The 19627-nt window shown below is 37.3% G+C and overlaps 1 protein-coding gene across 1 annotated transcript in view; it reads left to right on the top strand.

The window, feature by feature from the left end:
* The window catches only part of LOC134755701 (uncharacterized), a 68892-nt gene that overhangs the window by 3109 nt on the left and 46156 nt on the right, over positions 1–19627 (top strand). The window lies entirely within an intron of this gene.

Here is a 19627-nt window from a genome sequence, read left to right as displayed (position 1 = left end):
AGAGCAACACAGACCTACGGGCATATGCATAAAGTTCAACTTCAGTTTTGACACTTCAGTGACGTGGCGTCTGAGTAGAGTTGTGCCGTTGCCGATAACATTACCCATTTTGTATAGAGAATGTTACCGAGCGAGAAATTTCCCCATACAAAATGGGGAATGTTACCGGGAATGGCACAACTCTACGTCTGAGTGACAACTTTTGTGTTTGACACGGCGTCGAAAAGGTTAGATACCTAAAAAAAGAAAAAAAGAATTGCTACTTTGCCTTACCCGTCACAAACCTGACCATCATCAGGATCAGGATGTTATTATTACTGTCTCACACTCGTCTCAGCAAAGAGGATACCCTTTTGCGTCTGATGGCATGGACGCCATTCGTGTGCGCGTGCACACATGCCTGCCGCACTGTAACGACGATTGACGAGGTATCACTAGTATACCTGTCATGACTTAACTTAATTTTTTTCATAGTGTTTATCAACGATGCATTAGTTGTCTGATTTGATCATCTCAAGCTTGATTCACCTTATTGATTATAATGATTATCAGACTGAGATAATGCCTGGCAAAATCCGTTATCATACAATTTATGTCTTATGATGACTTGAGGCTTTATATCTTCAGGTACATTGGTATCATTCATATATTGAACAATGATTACCACCGGACTTCACCAGAGCTTATAGTGGAAATCGAGGCAGATAACGTCGATTTTCGCGGCCCTCTGCGTGGCATTGGGTCTACCATTTCCTCTTTTCCTCCAGGGGGTGGTGAAAGCTTTTAAAGTTTGTGGCAGATATTTTTGGCGCGTGATTTCATCCGCTGTTACCGATACTGACTGTACTTTGTACTTCGTAAACGCAAGAATCTTTTATTTATTTATTACAAAAAATACATACATACATTATGGCACTCTTCTTTAGACATTTCTGCCGGCTTTACGTCAATATCAACAGGAAAAAATACGGAGGTGTAACGATTTAGTGACCATTGGCAAACTCAGATCTGGGCTGAAAGACAATGGTTAATGTTATTGATTAGATGACTAGTATTATTCGTAAGAATCTTGTTTGATAGGTAGCCGCATAAAAGCGCTTGGAACGAAAGGTTTAAATATTCCACTTACACTCCTTTCGGCTTCCCATCTGAACGCACAAAATTGTATTCAATTCTATTTTTCCAACAACATATCTTCACTTTACTCATGGCCAGGTCAAAGGTCGGCAAACTTTTGAGAAGAGCCAACCGCATTAAACATTACCAGTTATAGGAATCTCAAAGAGCCGCAAATATTGTTTTCCGTACATGGTCGTGTGTCGTTTCAGTGTCTTCGAGTGTTAATCTTTTGAGTAACTTGAAGAGCCGTACTTGCCGTCAGAGCTGCATGCGACTCGCGAACCGTGGTTTGCCGGCCTAGGTACTTAACTGCTCGTATAATAACCTCCTTAGAAATAAGTTAACATTTTCCTAAGCGCGCCTCAAGGGTCTGTCTTCTGTCTTAGTCACATGTAATGAAATATCAATCCCGCATGCAAATGCCCGGAATCTTTGACACTGCGTAAATTTGCAATTAAAATGGCGGTAATTGCCGTTGGCGTTCGTATGTTAATTCTATGTAGGAAGTCGGCTTTTGCATATGGTAATGTTAGAGGCTTGAAGATGGCGTTAAAGATATATAGGGAACTGGGCGATAATAAGTTCTCATGTCTAGTGATCGGTAATCGTATCGTAGTTGAGGTAGAGAAATTTCCAAGAGAGTTTGTCAATTAAGGTTCATAATATCAAAGAGGCTATAATAAGATAGAGCGGTACTGTCATCTCCATTCTGTCACCGTGGGACTAGACGCGGACTTGCGTTTCACCCTTACGTCGTTACTCTGCCACTGATTCGTACTAAGCGCTATGCATCCAGCTTTATCATGCGAACGGCTAAGGAGTGGAATTCACTTCCTGCAAATATATTCCCAGTCCACTATAACTTGGATCTTTTTAAATCAAGAGTGAATAGACATCTTTTAGGTAAGCATGATCCATCCTAGACTGCATCGGCACTTACCATCAGGTGAGATTGCGGTCAAGTGCTTGCCTTTTTGTAATAAAAAAAAAAGTGAATTTTGTAACCCCAGTCAATTCACTGCCATCTATCGACACACCTTAAAACTAAAAATGAAGATTTATAAAAATACGATAAAATGTATTTAAATATGGATAAATGATTTTTTTATTTGCATTAATTATTTTTATGATTTTGACCCATGTTCTTTCACTGATATGCGTTAAAATTGTTAAATAACAAACGAAACCGTCACCGCCATCTATACGACAGGCCAAATATAGTAGCGCCTCTGATCGAGAATCAAATTTTCTTGCTTTTCGAGGCACGTTTTTTCCTTAGACTGTATCCATCTATTACGGAGTTATATCTATCTTTGATAGTATATAAACGTTATTGACTTTAATTAATCATTTCAGCAGAACTACGAATTACGATTCCTTCAGCCTTTATCCCGGCTGATAGTTCAAAAAGTTCGACAGCGAAATATGACCAAAAAGTATTATCTAATTTATTTATCTTGAATATCATGCCCTTAAATCACATTCGCTCGTCCGTTCATTCACTACATTTATTACTCTATGACTATGTATACGTAAAAAATATTTTTGACAGGAGTTGACGCTTATCAATGAAGCTTTCTATCAGTTATACGGTAGATCTTAGATTGATATACCTATATCATTATTAGTTTAGTACCTATCTACTATACCTACCTCACATGTTATAAGTACCTCAATCCGATGACAATGCCACTTATACACTCTTGATTTATAAATCTTAGTGGGAATTGTCTCAGGATGTAGGTTGCACCTATTAATGTAAAAACCATTCTCTTCGTTTTATATTATCTTCCTATGTCTGTTTTTTTCCCCAATAAAGAAAAAATAAAAAATAAAAATAAAATAAATATATTATAGTACCTATATAGTAAATAAGGATCAATTCATAACTCTTAAAAATAAATTCTTATGTTACTCCGACTATAAATATCATGCATTTAAATCTTATTCACTCGTCCGTTCATTCGCTTCCTTTTTTTCTTCACAGACACACAGTTACAGTTTCGGTGAATGATTACACACACATCTACCAGTGTCTAATCATTCACCACCTCTCGACGTAGGTATTTTTCGTTCAAATCCTTTGAAAATGATTACCCAGTGTGTTTCTTATCTAACCCCGCTACCGTGTTCATTATCCTCAAACTCGGTAAACGAACGAATCGGGACTCGGAGAGACCATTGAGTGGACGCATTGGAGTGTGACCGGCGGAGGTCGCCGCCTGACGGATTGCATTCTTGCGTCGCATTCTATTTTTGATAGTGTCTAGGCAAGTGGGCACGCCCTAACTGTTAGGCTGGTCCTTTTTATGCTTGTCTATCCCAGTACTCGTCTTAGCTCTTCTTAACCCGCTACACACTTGGCCTTACAACGAATGCGTCACTTTAAACTCTTTAAAGCAAGATTCAACGAATATTTGGACAAATGAAGCCCAAGTACACACGAGTACCTACGACAATGCGGCTCTCGAACTTAGCTTTGGGTATGGTAAAAATTAAAGCTAAAAATGAATGTGCCCTTTTTCTTTGCTCTTCTATGAAAATGCGATTCCAGGCTTTGGGTATACTGTAAAAAGCTAGGCGATTGCTCAAGTGTAAACCGTCACTGATAATAGGCATCCAAAGGTCTCTTTTCAGATTCAGATGGTTTGTTTACTTATACTTCTTCTATAGTTTTCTTTTGACCCTGAATTATGAATTATATTTGTAGAAGCCGACATTGACTGGATGAGACTTCAAACCACATATTTTAATTTGCGCATCTTGATTTTGTTTGTACCTTCATCGTATAGTGATAGCGTTTTTAAGAAATTCTTGATGAAAACTATAACATCATATTTGTGAGGCATAATTAAGGTAAGCGAATTCCATGAAACATTAGCAGTTAAGAAAAAACCGGCCAAGTGCGAGTCGGACTCGCCCACCGAGGGTTCCATACTTTTTAGTGTTTGTTGTTATAGCGGCAACAGAAATACATCATCTGTGAAAATTTCAACTGTCTAGCTATCACGGTTTGAGAGATACAGCCTGGTGACAGACAGACAGACGGACAGCGGAGTCTTAGTAATAGGGTCCCGTTTTTACCCTTTGGGTACGGAATACGGAACCCTAAAGAACAAATAGTCTCGTGTGAATATAGGGTTACTTACTCGTATTGTCACTTAAACGACATTCCGCCTTTCCTAAAAGATGAGGGTTGCAAGTTTGGGAATTAAAACGCGTTCAACCCCACAAAAACGGGCACGCGTCTCATATCCGATATATAGTTTCCCCAAGTTTTTGTGTCAAATGCGCGACTTGACCCTTCCTATTATTTTCTTAGTTTTGGCACAACCCTGTTGTGCCTTTGTCAACGTTGCGCTAATGTGTAGGCAACCCTGTCATATTCCCATGCTTATTGAGAGAATAATTTTAAACCAGTTTAAATGTGATCTTAAATTTAAACCACTAAGGTCATCTTCAGTCTAGACATGTCCCACTGCTAGTGGCCTGCTGCTGCACAACCCTTCACATTGTACAAGAGGGTTTGGGTTATAGTCCCCACACAGAAACGGCTCTTCACATTCAGTTATAAGTATGGAGTTTTTCGCAGATGTATGTTGTGCATATTTTTCACCACAGAAAACTAGTAAATCACTTGACATTTCGCACCTAACGTATTGCGAAACTTTTTGGAACCTAGGCTATAAATAAGAACAGCAAAGCCATTTCGTGGTTGCTGATATGTCTGTTGTAATGTGTGTAGTTTGCTGCTTTTCCTACTTTTTACCTGTTTTTCAGTTAAGTACTTACACGAATAAGTTTATATTTCTAAACTTCAATATTCAACCTGCTCTTATTCTGTGGGTACAACATCCCTTACACCCCGTAACGTACCATCACACTATAAAAGAGAGCAAAGCAATACTTCAATATTTTTTAAACTGCTGCCAAATTTGCAATATTACTTATTTGTTACCAATATTTACAATCCAGCCCTTACTGGCCCACAACGCGCCATCCGACTAAACGACAACAGCAAAGTGAGCAAGACACTCAACATTTTTCGAACTACAACTTAGCACTATTACTTATCCTGTGGACAATTCCTTACACTGGTCCGCACCGCATCTCACTATAAATGGGAACACTGGAGCAGCGAAGCTCCCGGGCTTGTTTTTGTGCGACTGGGCCCGCCCCCCTGCCGATGACTAATGGTCTCCCCGCTAATGCCCAGATAATTTTATGCTTTCGAGGATGACCAGGAGTGTAAGAGCGTCAGCGGGTGTTGTTTAACTTTAAGGGTTTATGTAAATTCTAGTTGGCAAACGGACGAATCAACTTTAACACGTTCATTTACTTTTTCGTAATTAATAATACCTACTCTATCTACTTACCTATAGCTTTTTTTATTTTATAGTTCGTGTATCGTGTAGTTGGCGCTAGTTGCATATGTAGCTGTAATGTTCAGCCAAGGTATGGTTGGATCGGACCGATACAGGGACTGACTGTTATATTATAAGTACGATGCTTGCTTTATATAAATAATTTTTGCGTTATGTTGTATCTTCTTGCTGTGTATCTTTTTCTAATTTAACTATTTGTTCATTGTATGTTATTTTATGTATCTTTTCCTCTTGTCTGCTACCTTCCGTGATTCTTCTCACCTGATGGTCTCATCGGAAGATCAGCGCTGGAAGTCACCAGCAACATGCTGAGATGAGGCCATTTCGTGGCACTTTAATCTTATTTTATGTTTTCTATTATATTATGTAATGTCTTGTTTGTTTGTGCTTACGAATAAAATCTCATTCTATTCTATTCTATAGCCAAAACTACACATATCATATCACAGCCACAACCTTCTCAGTACATTAGAAAACGTGTAACATTTGGTCAGTCCCTCTAATATTTCACCACAGCTGTCTGGCGCGTGTAATAAGCGATGGATGTCACTCGGAGAAAAAATCAACATGTGCGCTCGATCTGAGCACGTGGGTTTTAGCCGCACATTAGTCGGTGCGATTTATTAGACGCGTCGAATCAAGTACTGACATATGTAAGGATTATCAATTGTGGTATTTTCTATAAAAAGGGACCTCATTGTCGATGGCGCTTGCGCCATTATTAACAATGCTCCGATATAAATACAATGCCGCACGAAGCTGTGCGGCGTAAGCGCCATCGACAATAAGGTCCCTTTTCATTGAAAATGCCCCAATTTATCACTATGTGCCTACAATATAAAGAGATAGAAAGAACAGCCATACAATCTAAGTAACCCTCTCATTGTAAAATGCTGATATAACAGTCATAAAACTTGGTATGAACATTCTAGTTTGTTTGGTATTAGTTTCGTGAAATTGCGAGCGAGTAGGTTACAGATACAAAACTTGTATTCGCTCTCATAACTTTGATTGTATGGGGGGCTTATTGGCTAGCTATAAGGCACTCATTGAGACTAGCTCAAGATCGGGATAAGTGAGGTTGACAAAGGCTGAAATTATGAGGGCACTCTAATATGTTTTTCAGTTTCATAAACTGAATCGTTTAGTAAAAAGAAGCTTTTAAATAATAGTCTGCTAGTTACAAAAACGAAATAGTACATATCAAAACACATTTTAACTAAATCAAAAGTTAGGATTGATCTTATAAGAAATTCAAAGCACAGCCCATTTTCCATGACTTTTTTACAAACATTCTGTAAGGGCATACCGAGTTTTAGTTGAGTTCAGTTTCGAAAACATTATTGCGGGCGTTATTTCATTTCTGCATTGTCATCCTATAGTCTTATTTTCCAGAGCCAAATTTATTAAATAATCAACGACTACACGCCGAATTATATAGCAATTAATACGAAATCAATTTAGAAGCACGTATTGTGAGGATGCAATTTGGCGGAGAGACAAAAACTCGTCTCTGAGCGCCTCTAACAAACGACCAGGGATGCCATTCCGTATGCTCACGGAGATACCGAAGCATTAGTCCAACGTGTAACCGACAGGTTGCCATCTATCTACCGGTTAAAATTTGCAAATAACTATCGCGCTTATATTAGGTTTTATCTTTTTCTCTAGTCATCCCTTTTTAATCTGGCTAACCAATTTTTACTCTGGCAAACCAACTTTGTCAGTAGAGAAAGGCGCGAAATTAAAAATTTGTATGGGGGATCCTTCGCGCTTCGCGCCTGCTTTTTTGAAATTTGCCGCCTTTTCTACTGACACAGCTGGCTTGCCAGAGTATATTTTGTTCAATATTTGTAATCAGCTCAGCATTTATGACTGTGAGTTGATATGTTGCATTGCACATCATCATATCAACTCACAAGTTGCTATGTTGGATAAATAAAATATTTTTCTCACTTCACCCACTTTACAAAATTCTGTTTTGCCTTATGGTTGACTGGTAGAGAATATCTCAAGGCATTATATCCAAATTGGAATTGTTAAGTTACAAAAAAATTCCTTTTTTGGTGTCCGGTTTGGTGTTCTCTTTCCATTTGAGCAATTTGATGCATTGTTCCTTTTCTTATTAGATCCTTACAGTTGGTATAACCCCCAGAAGCTCTGTATAGCGTTTTATATTGAACTTTTATTTATGTAAAAGGGTTCGAAATGATAAAACAAAACAATGGCTTCTAGAACTCGAACGGATAAACCAAAAACCACATTACACTTCCCGGCCTCGAGTTAACCACAAATTGCACGATGAGTGGATACTGGATAGTGATACTGATCTTTCAAATCGCGAATATTGGAATTTAAAAATCGCCTATCTCCATCTCTTGCCTAGAGATCAAGTCATTCCAGTGTATCAAAAAACCGGACAAGTGCGACTCGCCCACCGTGGGTTCCGTACTTTTTAGTATTTGTTGTTGTAGCGGAAATACATCATCTGTAAAAATTTCAACTGTCTAGCTGTCTAGCTATCACGGTTCATGAGATACAGCCTGGTAACAGATAGACGGACAGCGGAGTCTTAGTAATAGGGTCCCGTTTTTACCCCTTGGGTACGGAACCCTAAAAAGTATCGCATTGTTTTTTTGGCTCTATAGTAATTAATCGACCTCGTTTTCTTTAGAACTTCTTGGGGACTTGAGTCTTTAGCAGATTGTTGATTCGATTTTTTTAAGAATTTGAGTTCTTTTTAGATTATTTAAATTTATTGGATTGTGATTTCATTGTTAAAGGTTTTGTTTTTATTTTTAATGTATTTACTAACACATAGCTATAACGATGGTACTAACAATATTGTATGGAATTTTAAACGTTCCGAAATAAAGTTTTTTTTTTTAGACTATCCATTGGTAGCTAGGAGGACATAACCATTAACAGGCGTTCCCCTCTGTCGAAAATAGTCGGCCAATGGTCATACACAATGTATGGACTGACGTTTATCTGACATGGCTATTTTTATGTTACGTATACATTTGACGTTCCCCTCCCCCGCAAAAATTGGCAGACTTTTTTGTACAGCAAATTGGTAGTCACAAACCATTTAAAACCATTTTAATCATCTATTGTGCAGTTGTCTTGCCTAATTGCTGACAACTGCGTAGTGCGACGCTGACGGAGATTTAGGTAACATGAGATAAGCGATTTACGATTTTCGAAGTAGGACCTCAGTTTGCCCGAACTTTCGACTAATACGCAATGGGAACACATTCAGCCGCTAATGATTCTATGCGCACGGTATACTTATAGCTACATTACATACTATCCACAACCGAAAAGACATATAACTGCGAACCATGTGCTGAGTTCGGTCTCTTTGCGGTTCAGTAATTGATGAGCCACAATTCGTTTGTTCTTAATCTAAGATGGTTAACGCGCAGTGTTCCTTTTTAGCCGACTTCAAAAGGAGGTTTTCGATTGGAAATGATTTTTGTTTTCTTCAGGTTTCATGGGTGAACCAATTTGTATAATTCTTTCTTTTTAGGGTTCCGTACCCAGAGTGTAAAAACGGGACCCTATTACTAAGACTCCGCTGTCCGTCTGTCTGTCACCAGGCTGTATCTCATGAACCGTGATAGCTAGTCAGTTAAAATTTTCACAGATGATGTATTTCTGTTGCCGCTATAACAATAAATACTAAAAAGTACAGAACCCTCGGTGGGCGAGTCCGACTCGCACTTGATCGGTTTTTTTTTTGTATACAAGAGTACCTATACTTTCCCAATTGGTTCCATTTCCATCGATATACTGAGGACATCTCCGGGCCTAGATGAATCGCGATAGCGAGACAGTTGCGCGTTAGCGCGAGCAGGACGCAATAAATCCAAATTAATTTATGCGTCGTGTGCGACCCGATATTAGGCTAGAAGAGAGGTCGTAAACCTTTGCAGTAATTTGAATTATTACGTTTTCCTTAGGGAAAATGGCAGTTAGAAAACTGAGGAATTTAAAAGTCTATAAATACATGGTGCCATGCTATGACGTGAAACTTAATTTCACTTAAGGGGTCTACTGATTATCAGTCCGCCGGACGATATCAGCCTGTCAGTTAAAACAAAAATTTGACAGTTCCGAACAACTGACAGGCCGATATCGTCCGGCGGACTGGTACATCCCATAAGCACCTTTACCCGTGGAACGTCACATTTGAGTGTAACGTCGATTGTGATGCTGGCACCACACTTCGCCTTATTTGGCAAATATTCGTGTTGCATCTCTTTCCTTTGACATACAAAACAAAAGGGATGCAACACGAATATTTGCCAAAATATACAGCGGAGTGTGGTGCTGGCATAAGAGAGCGGCTTTTTGACGGCGAGTTCAATATCAGGGGGCCTAGTTATGATGACAATCGTTTGCGCCGTAGCGAACGAAACGCCTCTTTCTCTCTATCGCATTAATATGGAAGAGTGATAGAGAGACATTAGCGTTTCGTTCGCTACGGCTCAAGAGATCGTCAATATTGTCATGTTGGCTAGGCCCTTAGGCGACAATTGTCAGCGTAGTGAAACAGGGGCTAGAAATCTTGCAATCTTCTACTGCTCCAATCATCTTAGTGTATATTCATTGATCAAATATCCCTATTGATGAAAGAGTAGGAGTGACGTAGGAGGTCCTAAATATGTTTTATGTTAATAGCGGTGAAAATAAAAATTGAATCTAAATTTACAATTAAATGTTAGACAACAACGAGGCAGAGGCGGGTTTGATATCAAGTTGCTAAGAGAATAGGAATCCTATAATAGGACTGATTATATATACCAACTTGAAAGTTAAAATAATATGTCAATTGCCTACTTATACATTTCAACTTAAAGTGTTAAGCATGCATAGGTAAAAGATAAAGTTAAGAGTAATGTTTTTGGGCGAAAAAATAAAGAGTAGGCCGTGAATATGACCCAATTTTCCCTGGAAGGTACCTAATTTATGATAAATAAGTGCAGAATGTAACTGAAAATTATTATTAGTAGCTAACAAAGTTATAAAAACTTTCCTAAAACTGTTTAGGTTTTTCCGCGCTTTTCAAATTCAAGATGTTTGACCGGTATCTTTTCGTCCAAAAACCAGTGAGCCAGTGACTTTTATATACATAGACAAACATTCGTCTGCCCATTCTTAGCTGGATCGGTCACTTGTATCACGTTCGTCAACTGTTCACAAGTACCCATTGAAAGATCATACGCCAAGTTGATAAAATAAATCTACATTAAGCATAGGCAACATTTTCGCCCAAAAACAAGTGACTCCTACTTAGATAAGCCAAACATTCGTGTGCCCATTTTTAGCTGTATCAAGTCCCGAAACCACGTCACTATCATGCTCGTCAGCTGTTCACAAGTACCGATCGATAGATCATACGCCGCTACCATGTAAGGCCACGACATAATCTGATGATGTCATGCGTCAGAAAAACTGATAGGATTAACAATTGTTAAAACTTAAATCGAACGTGTTAGGAAAGTGTGAGGATACTAGCAAAGAAAGCTAGTTGCTGAATGGAACGAATGAGAACGGAAATGAAGTTCTTCTAATTTAATAAAAACTGTAAATAAATGTATGATAAAAGAACATTGTGTGTAGCTTCTTTTTGCGTTACGATATGTATAGGTTTGTTTTTGGCCAGTGCAGTCCGGACACTGTTTTTCCTCAAGGATATGATAAAGAATGCGTTAAAATAAGCATTAAGTACATGTAAACCATGGCAGAGATAATAGAATATACATTTTTGGCCCCTGTTTTAGCTTAAGATAGGCAATTGTAAATGCAATTTCTCGTATGTATGACTGTATGTATTATATGTATCTGACATCTTGGTTTGAATTAAATTAAAGATGACTTATCTTAGACTACGCATAATCAAAACTACATATGTGCAAGTTACGGAAAGTTTCCAAAAAATTAGAAAAGTTGTCGGAAATTTCGTAAAAATATTGCACAGGAAACAAAGGGCTTTCATTTTGGACATGGAAAATTTCGATTTCTATAACAAAAAAAAGAGAACTTGAAATTTTTCCATGTGGAAATTTTGCAATTTTGAAACTACACCAGTAATTAAAACGCATAAGTTAGAGTTATACTAATTCTACTTCTGTTTATCACCTTTTTGAAGTACAGTCAATTTACAAAACAACATTAGAATTAAGTAAGGCCTCACCCTTTTGAAGCACTTTCCACTTCTGCTGACTATTGTTAAACTATAACGAATTGTTTTAATACTTACACTAAAGCGTAGGATGATAATGAAGCAAGAACGATCTCAGTGCGGATTAACAGTTGTGAAATGCATAATGAGATGAAGGATTACCACATGTTTACAATTTATAGCGTGATTTGGCAGCCATTTTAGATAATGCTGTTTCACTTGGGATTGTTCGCTATTTCAAACTGAAATTTTCGCAAACGTCCGGCTGAATCATCTGTAAGTGTAAAATAGTAACAAAAAATTAAGTTAGTGTGATTATATGAAGAAAAAAATAGGGTTCCGATTGTCACTCTTCGCTTCGTGTACGGAACACGGAACCTAGACAGAAAATCAACTTCCTAGCATTTTAAATTCTAAGAAGTTGATTTACGGTCTAATTTAATTTCTTGGTTTAAAAATGTAACATTGTTAAAAATTAAAATAAATTAAATATATCTTTATTTCAGACCCATAAGTCATGGTTAGTTACATTAACTTAAAAGCTATATTAGTTACATACACTAAGTATTTTTAATTACATTTTTTTTTACACACCTAGGTCACTTGATATAGGTCAAAGTAGACCTAACCTGCTCCATCCAGTGCCACATTATGGGGCAGCTAAATCTGTTAGCAATCACCTTCAGAATGCTGTTTCGACTTTCCCTAACGCGACCCATTAGCGACGTGATTTTTTACGCATAATTGCGTGAAAATCGTCCGTGTGCGCTTGGGCGAACATTCCTGATGCACTGCACCATTTTGGAAGTCTCAGCAGCATTCTGAAAGCGTTGTTGTATTGGATGCGAATTTTAAGTTAAAAAAAAAACTCGATTTTCTAACATTCTCAATAAATTAATAAAGACAGCTTTCGTAAGCGACAATATCATGAAATGTTCCTGCTACTTTTAGTTGGATTATAACTGATACTTATAGTTATATCGGTTTGAGTGCAATTTTTTTTTTTTAGGAAACAAACAGTCACATACAGATAAGTTTAAACTTGCAGATATACAATAAGACCTATAGTTCCATTAATTATAACACACTGATATTGATAACAAGTAGAAACAGGGCTTGTTCGGCACTGCCTATAAATAGGAAGATACACAGAAGTAACAATTAGATACACAACTAATAAATAATAAAGTACCTAAGTATCAAACATACATACGTTACATAAGACTATAGAACAATTACACTTTTTTTTTTAAAGCAAAGTGAGTAGCATTACATTTTATTTATTTCTTGTGAACGTTGTATCGGCTTAAAGCTTTTTCACCTTAAGTGCCCTCTATACTCTATAAGGTCATATCACTTACGTCAAATATACTACATTTAACTATAATAAATCATCCTGCATAATAATTACCGTTGGCTTAGTTAGCTCATGGATAAATCACATCTTAACCTGGTCCGACAAAAAGGTTATGTTACGAAGAAATACACGTCGCTTAAGCCATTTTTTATCGAAGCAGGATACCTAAATCTAGGATAGTAATCAACCCACAGATCACTATCCACTAGATAAGGCACTACAGTGACTATATATCGCTCGAAATATTATGATAGAAATGAAATCTTTAAATTTAGGTATATATTATTTACATACCTATCTTCGTTTGTGAGTATGTTTCAAAGTTGTACTCAAGTAAGTAAGTAAGTATTTATTTGCAAAGAATAAGGAGGTACAATAGTGTCTTAGGTGGTAAGTGACAATTGGTTGCTTATTCTGCTATTTGTACTATACAGGTTGTAATGCATTTTTTTATAAATTTATATTTTTCAGATTTTCCCCAGGACTTGTAGTGTAAGACGATATTTTTTGCCAAATTTCATAGTTTTAAGGTCAACGGGTAATACCCTATAAATTTTGATACCCTTGAGTGTCGAAAAATATACGTGTTTTTTCGGCATAAACGGCCGTATCTTTTTTTTACGTTAAGTTAGAACTTTAATTTTTTCACAGCTTCAAGTGACTGTAAGTAGGAGGTGTGTTATGTAGTTTTAATTTCAACTAGATACCTCCACTCGTTCCCGAGATAAAGGGTCTTGACAGATAGACAGACAGACGGACGGACAACAAAGTGATCCTATAAGGGTTCCCTTTTTTCCTTTTGAGGTACGAAACCCTAAAAATACCGGCAGTTTAGTGGATAAACTCGCACCACACCGTAGTCTTATGACGTTTTCAACCAAAAGGTACCACATTGTCGCTTGTCGATAAAGTTGATTTCAAATATATTTAAATAGCGCTTTATTGACAACCGACAATAAGCTTTTGGTTGAGAATGGCATGTAGGCTTTATAACGTGGAGTCTGCAGGATGTCGTCTATAAATCTAAGGATAGTATTAAATCACGAGAGCAATCAGACATTAAATATTCTAAGTGGGTGTTTGCTTGGATTAGTAAATTACAAATTGGTGCTAAATCTGCCAAAGGTGCCAATCGTGCACGTAGGGCGGTTCGTTAGACAGATACTTACTGGTTCAGACAAAACCACTGCAATTGATTATCAATTAGAATCCAGAATAATATTTATTTACGGTAATTATACACTACAACTACACCATCTATATATGTATTTTAGGTAATTAATAGTTTGTTATTTAATTATACAGATCCTGTTGTTTATTTAGTCACCTGCAATAATTTGCGAAGTTAATCTGAAGGACCATTTGAAATAAACCAGCAACTTTCATAGTTTTATTGTTTTCTAAAATGTAGACTTATATTTACCGGGATATAGACCGTGATTACCTTTTGTATTATTTGTGAGCTCCCGATATAAGTCAATATAAGTCTAGTGAAACTAACCGTGAATCATTCAAAACTCTAATTCTAAAATGTAGTTAAAAACTTTAAAAACTAGCATTTCGTTATTGTAGTAAATATAAGTTACATATGATTAACTTACAATCCTACTGTTTTTTAAATCTCTAATCTCTTTCACCACATTAACATAACGACTTAAGGCCGTGATATCGGTTTGCCGCTGTCTTTGTCACATTTCGCAAGAAAGAACGGGAAAGAACATACGCGCCAATTATCAATTTTGATCGAATTTTGTCGGTTTTTATTTATTCTAAAAACGTTACCTTACAATATCGAAATTCTAAAGCTATGAAATTACTATTTATGTTAAGATTGTTTTTTCTTCTTTTTTTGTTTATAGTATCACATAATAAATAACCGAGTAAAGTAGGATTAAAAGTCCGAGTTAGAGGTTACTTTGAAAATTAATTGTATCGAGCGAAGTGTCATAATTCGTCTATCGGAAGCTATGTTGTTAAAGATAATATAGTCAAGAACTACATATATTTTTTCCACGTCTACGAATATCAACGCCTCTTAGAAAAACATGATCATATAAGGAGATTTTTCGCCTTCTGGCTCAGGGAACCACCTTAACTACCTAGATACTCTACTCACTCATGCAACTTGCAAAAACACACATGTGAACAAAAGGCGTCCATTACCAAAACCAAACAACGGACAGTGACAAACACAGCAAAACCTGCACAACACTACAAAACGGCGTATCTCACACACAACGTCAAACCATTTACGTCCTTTCTATTTTAAGAGCCTAGTGCTCTCCCAAACGTCGTATCTCACACACAACACTCAACAACTTACGTCGTTTCTAATTTAAGTAAGTAGTGTTCACCTCAGGGGTGCCTTGGGGTCAGCAGATGCTGGGGACAGGGTATTAATAAGACGCCCCTCCCTCTGTGGCTTAACACCAGTAACACCACCGATTTACAAACGTCTACAGATAAGCCGATTTACAGACAAATGCAGCGGAGCGTGAAGATACGCTAATTTGGGGTAACTTGCAAAATATCTAGGATACAGAGAAGTCTCCGGCAAGCTCGGCCGAATTTCATTCCCATACAAACGGAGTTTCGTTCTCATTTTAAAACTACGCGTTGGATTGTAACGAAACTTTGCATATACAACGACATGAGGTATATCTAGGTTTGTAATTAGTTTATATAGCTCCAGTTTATAAAACAAACGAAATAGAGCAAAAACAAGTTTTGTATGAAAATTTTTAATACCCTGTATTTTTCTATGGTATCTCAAGCTGCATAAACTAATTACAGATCTAGATATACCTTATCTTATTGTAAGTATAGGGTGGGCCAATGATAAATGCATTTTAACGGAAGACGTCAATACGAAAAGAGAATTTACCACTGGCCCAACCTATACAGTTTCAGAGCAATCTAGCTAGTCGTTTTAAAATGAGAGCGTAACTACGTTTGTATGGAGAACCGAGTTTGAAAACGAGATGAGCTCAAGGCTCGGCCGCCAATCTCAATTCCCTAGATAGGGTACGTGAGCCACCTAAGGGCGCACCAGAGACACAGAATAACTATTAGTACTACCGTACCAGAGAATAGATCAGCTACACTAATAACGCGAATTAAAAATTGCCTACTCCAGAGCACACAGTCGCTGTGACCGAAATCAGTCAGGAGAGCATCATTTTGTGAAAAGTCGTGTTAGTTTTAATATTATAGTTTGACATTAAATCCCACGCATGTCTTTATTTTTTAAACTTGTTAACTGAAGTCCGTCAAAGCTAACTTTGCATCGATTTAAACAGAACAAAGTGAGCGGTGTCATTAAAACGTCGCATATTCATAGTTTGACATTCATTATGACATTGCCACTTTTTCATTGCAAAGGCCAGTTAGTTTGGTCCGACTTTAACATTTGTGCCATTTTCAACCAAAAGGGTACTTATTGTTGCTTGTCAGTAAGGCGCTATTTCCATATAGCTTCAATTAAAAATCAACCTTATTAACAAGCGACAATGTACCAAAAGGTACCACCCTTTTGGTTGAAAACGTCACATTTAACCAGTGGAAACTACCTCGATGACTATTCAACCGAGAGTAATTTAAATAACCGAACTGTTAACTCTACGACCAGTGGCACGTGCTCAATGTAACCAAAAAGTGGTCGCGTATCTTGTACTCAAATTCATCATTAGAAGTAACCGTATTCGAACATAAAAATATGTTCCTGATTTAGATTTTTTTCTCAATGCATCTCCCTCGCGCTTATGTATTTGATCCGAGATGTACTGACTAATAACGAATCAAGTTCAGATTTTTAAAGTTCTAATGCTCCAGCCGTAACCTTCGGCACGCCGGAATGAAAGTGTTTTTGCTGCCCGGAAAACGTAGGCGAGCGCTAAGCACGTCGCTTACAACGTATTTAGCACCTTCGTGTCTTGTTATAAAGTTTATATTTGAATAATAACCTATCTATCTGTCTCCATAACCTATTTGAGGAAAGGTTTTAGAGTACCTTAAGACGTTTTGATAGAAGCTATATTTCAATGACTAGAAATCTATCTTCATCCAGTAAGAAAGGTTTTAAATCTCGCAAACTGCTGTTAAAAGTTGTAAGAACAGAAGCAATCGTAACTGATCATTGATATACTTTACCGCTTTGAAATAAGGGTTAGATATAGTCAACAGTTTGGACGATTATTTATCGTTTTGAATTGTGGGTCTACAAAATTTGTAACAGTTTTGATGAGTGATTCATCCGTTGCATTGTTTTATGAGGTTTAGATGCAATCACGTCAGCACAAAGGAACAGACAACACGATTTCGTGTATCTGGATCTACGTACAAAAACGTTATTGATATCTATTCTAATACAGTACATAAATACACTCTATTTGTAAGGGCTAGCACCCAAGCACCAAACCGTCTGTCAACGTACAGTCGCCATCAGATATATCAGAGCGGCTAAGGCGCTCACAAATATCTGAACACACCTCTATTGTCAAGGCGTTAGAGTGCGTGTTCAGATATTGTGACCACCTTGGCCGCTCCGATATATCTGATGGCGACTGTACAAAAACTCAAAAGTCCGTCAAACCGTTTTCCTTTTTAATTGATCAGGGTCCCGTTTCTCAAAAGCTTGTAGCTTGTAATACAAGTGGAAGTCCCTTTCTAACAAAAGCTGCCAAAAAGTGACATCCGCTTGTAGTACAAGTTACAAGCTTTTGAGAAACGGGCCCCAGTTAGTAGGGAAACGAAACAGAATTATTACCTAAGCAGAAAAAAATATGGTTTCTCAGATTCATATTGAATATCGATTGAAAATGGTATACTTCCCTCTTAAGTACTGTAAAAAAAATACTTAGTGCCAGTTGAACCATCCGCACTTGATAGACTGATCAACGTCACCCGGCGCGCCGCGGCGGTTTACTACAAGGGCCTGACACTCTTTGATAGAGAAAGATAGTCTTATTGCGATTCCTATAAGAGGAAAGAGAAAATAGTGCTATGCTTTGTCCTTATCAGCGACCGGGTGGCATCATAGGTAGGAGGCGAACGCGAAATACCGAAATTTATAAGAGTGAAAGAGAAAAATCCTACGCTGCCCAAATTTTATATGAATATTCTTTCTCTTATCCCCGGTCGCTCGGTGGCGCGTCTATAACTACTTGTATATACTATGTCTATGGTTTATTATGAAACTTTCAATACAATAAAAAAAATTGCGAACTCTTTAACGATGACAAACAGTTGGTGCAACCGACCCTTAGTTATATTTATAGTAAAACGGAGTATAAAACCCCTTCACATTAAGTTAAATTCACTCTTGACCACTATGATTGATATCTGACTCATGTCTATATGATTAGTGTTACTTCCTGATAGCAAAACCTTTGGTTATATTAATAATACATTCGAACATGAATATATTTAATTATTGCTCTCTGCATTTTGATGTAACGTGTAATTTTCTCAATACCGATCTTTTTATACTAATTACCATTTCTAGACTCTATTACAAGTTCTTAAGGTTGAAAATGAACTAAGTTTGTATAACGGAAAGCTCCTATAATATGAACCATCGTCCTATATTTTAGAGGGGGCGTAGTCAGGAAATTAGAAGGAGACAAAAGATATGGCGTGCCGCGCCAAAACTTGCGACGAAAGAAATGGTCTTCGCGCGGGTTTTAACGTTTTACCTTAATATCTATGAAAATACATACTTCTGTGTAAAATTTTGCTAGTCAGGACCCACGGCTATAACACTAGCTATTTTATACTAAAATTATACTGCTATGATATGCAGGGTAACGATATACAATTGAAATTATATGAAAATTAAACATGTTTTCGTGATTTTTTTCTATCCAGCCAACTTTAACCTTTTTCGTGTCAAACACAAAAGCTGTCACTCGCGCGCGACGTCACCGAAGTGTCAAAACTGAAATTGAAATTTATGCATGCACGTAGGTGTTGCTCTGTGGTCTGTGACGGATTAATCCGTTTTTGGCGTTGGACCGGCCGGACCTGCGATTCGGATATATCCGTCGTTGGCGTTAAGGTTTTTGTTGTAGTCTGCCCTTCTAAATATAGTCTAGTTAACATATTTTTTATGGACGTTGCCCTTGATTAAGACGTGTATAAATTCAATATAAAAACTTATATTGAAAATGTATTAGCCCCCTCTTAAGCGTTGTTAGTAGTCAGACGTTTAACTTTAAACTTGTATCCTGTGCCGGAGGGGACACTTTGTATGTTCAATTTGTAGTTTTTATCCAGTCTGGGACAAGACGGTCTTTGAAAGTGAGGCCGTTGTTAGTTCCGGGCCTGGGGGTTAAGTATAAAGGGTAAATTAAACTTAGGGTACTTACTCTGATCATTATATAAGTATACAGTATACCGCGTGTATTTTTAATACAAGCGCAAAATGAAATGAGATGTAGATTTTAGTGCTATGAAACGGTTTTTGAAACAAAACTAAAGCTTTATTAAAATTGAAGAAGAGTACCTACACACAATGAAAAATAATGTCGCTTCTGTATGCGGAAGTAAAGGATGCTGGGGCCTAATTACCAGGTACAG

The sequence above is a fragment of the Cydia strobilella genome, chromosome 3 (genome assembly GCF_947568885.1).
Source record: "Cydia strobilella chromosome 3, ilCydStro3.1, whole genome shotgun sequence".
Taxonomy (NCBI): Eukaryota; Metazoa; Arthropoda; class Insecta; order Lepidoptera; family Tortricidae; genus Cydia; species Cydia strobilella.
Note: the sequence above shows the minus strand (reverse complement) of the source record. Positions and strands in the feature narration are given on the sequence as shown.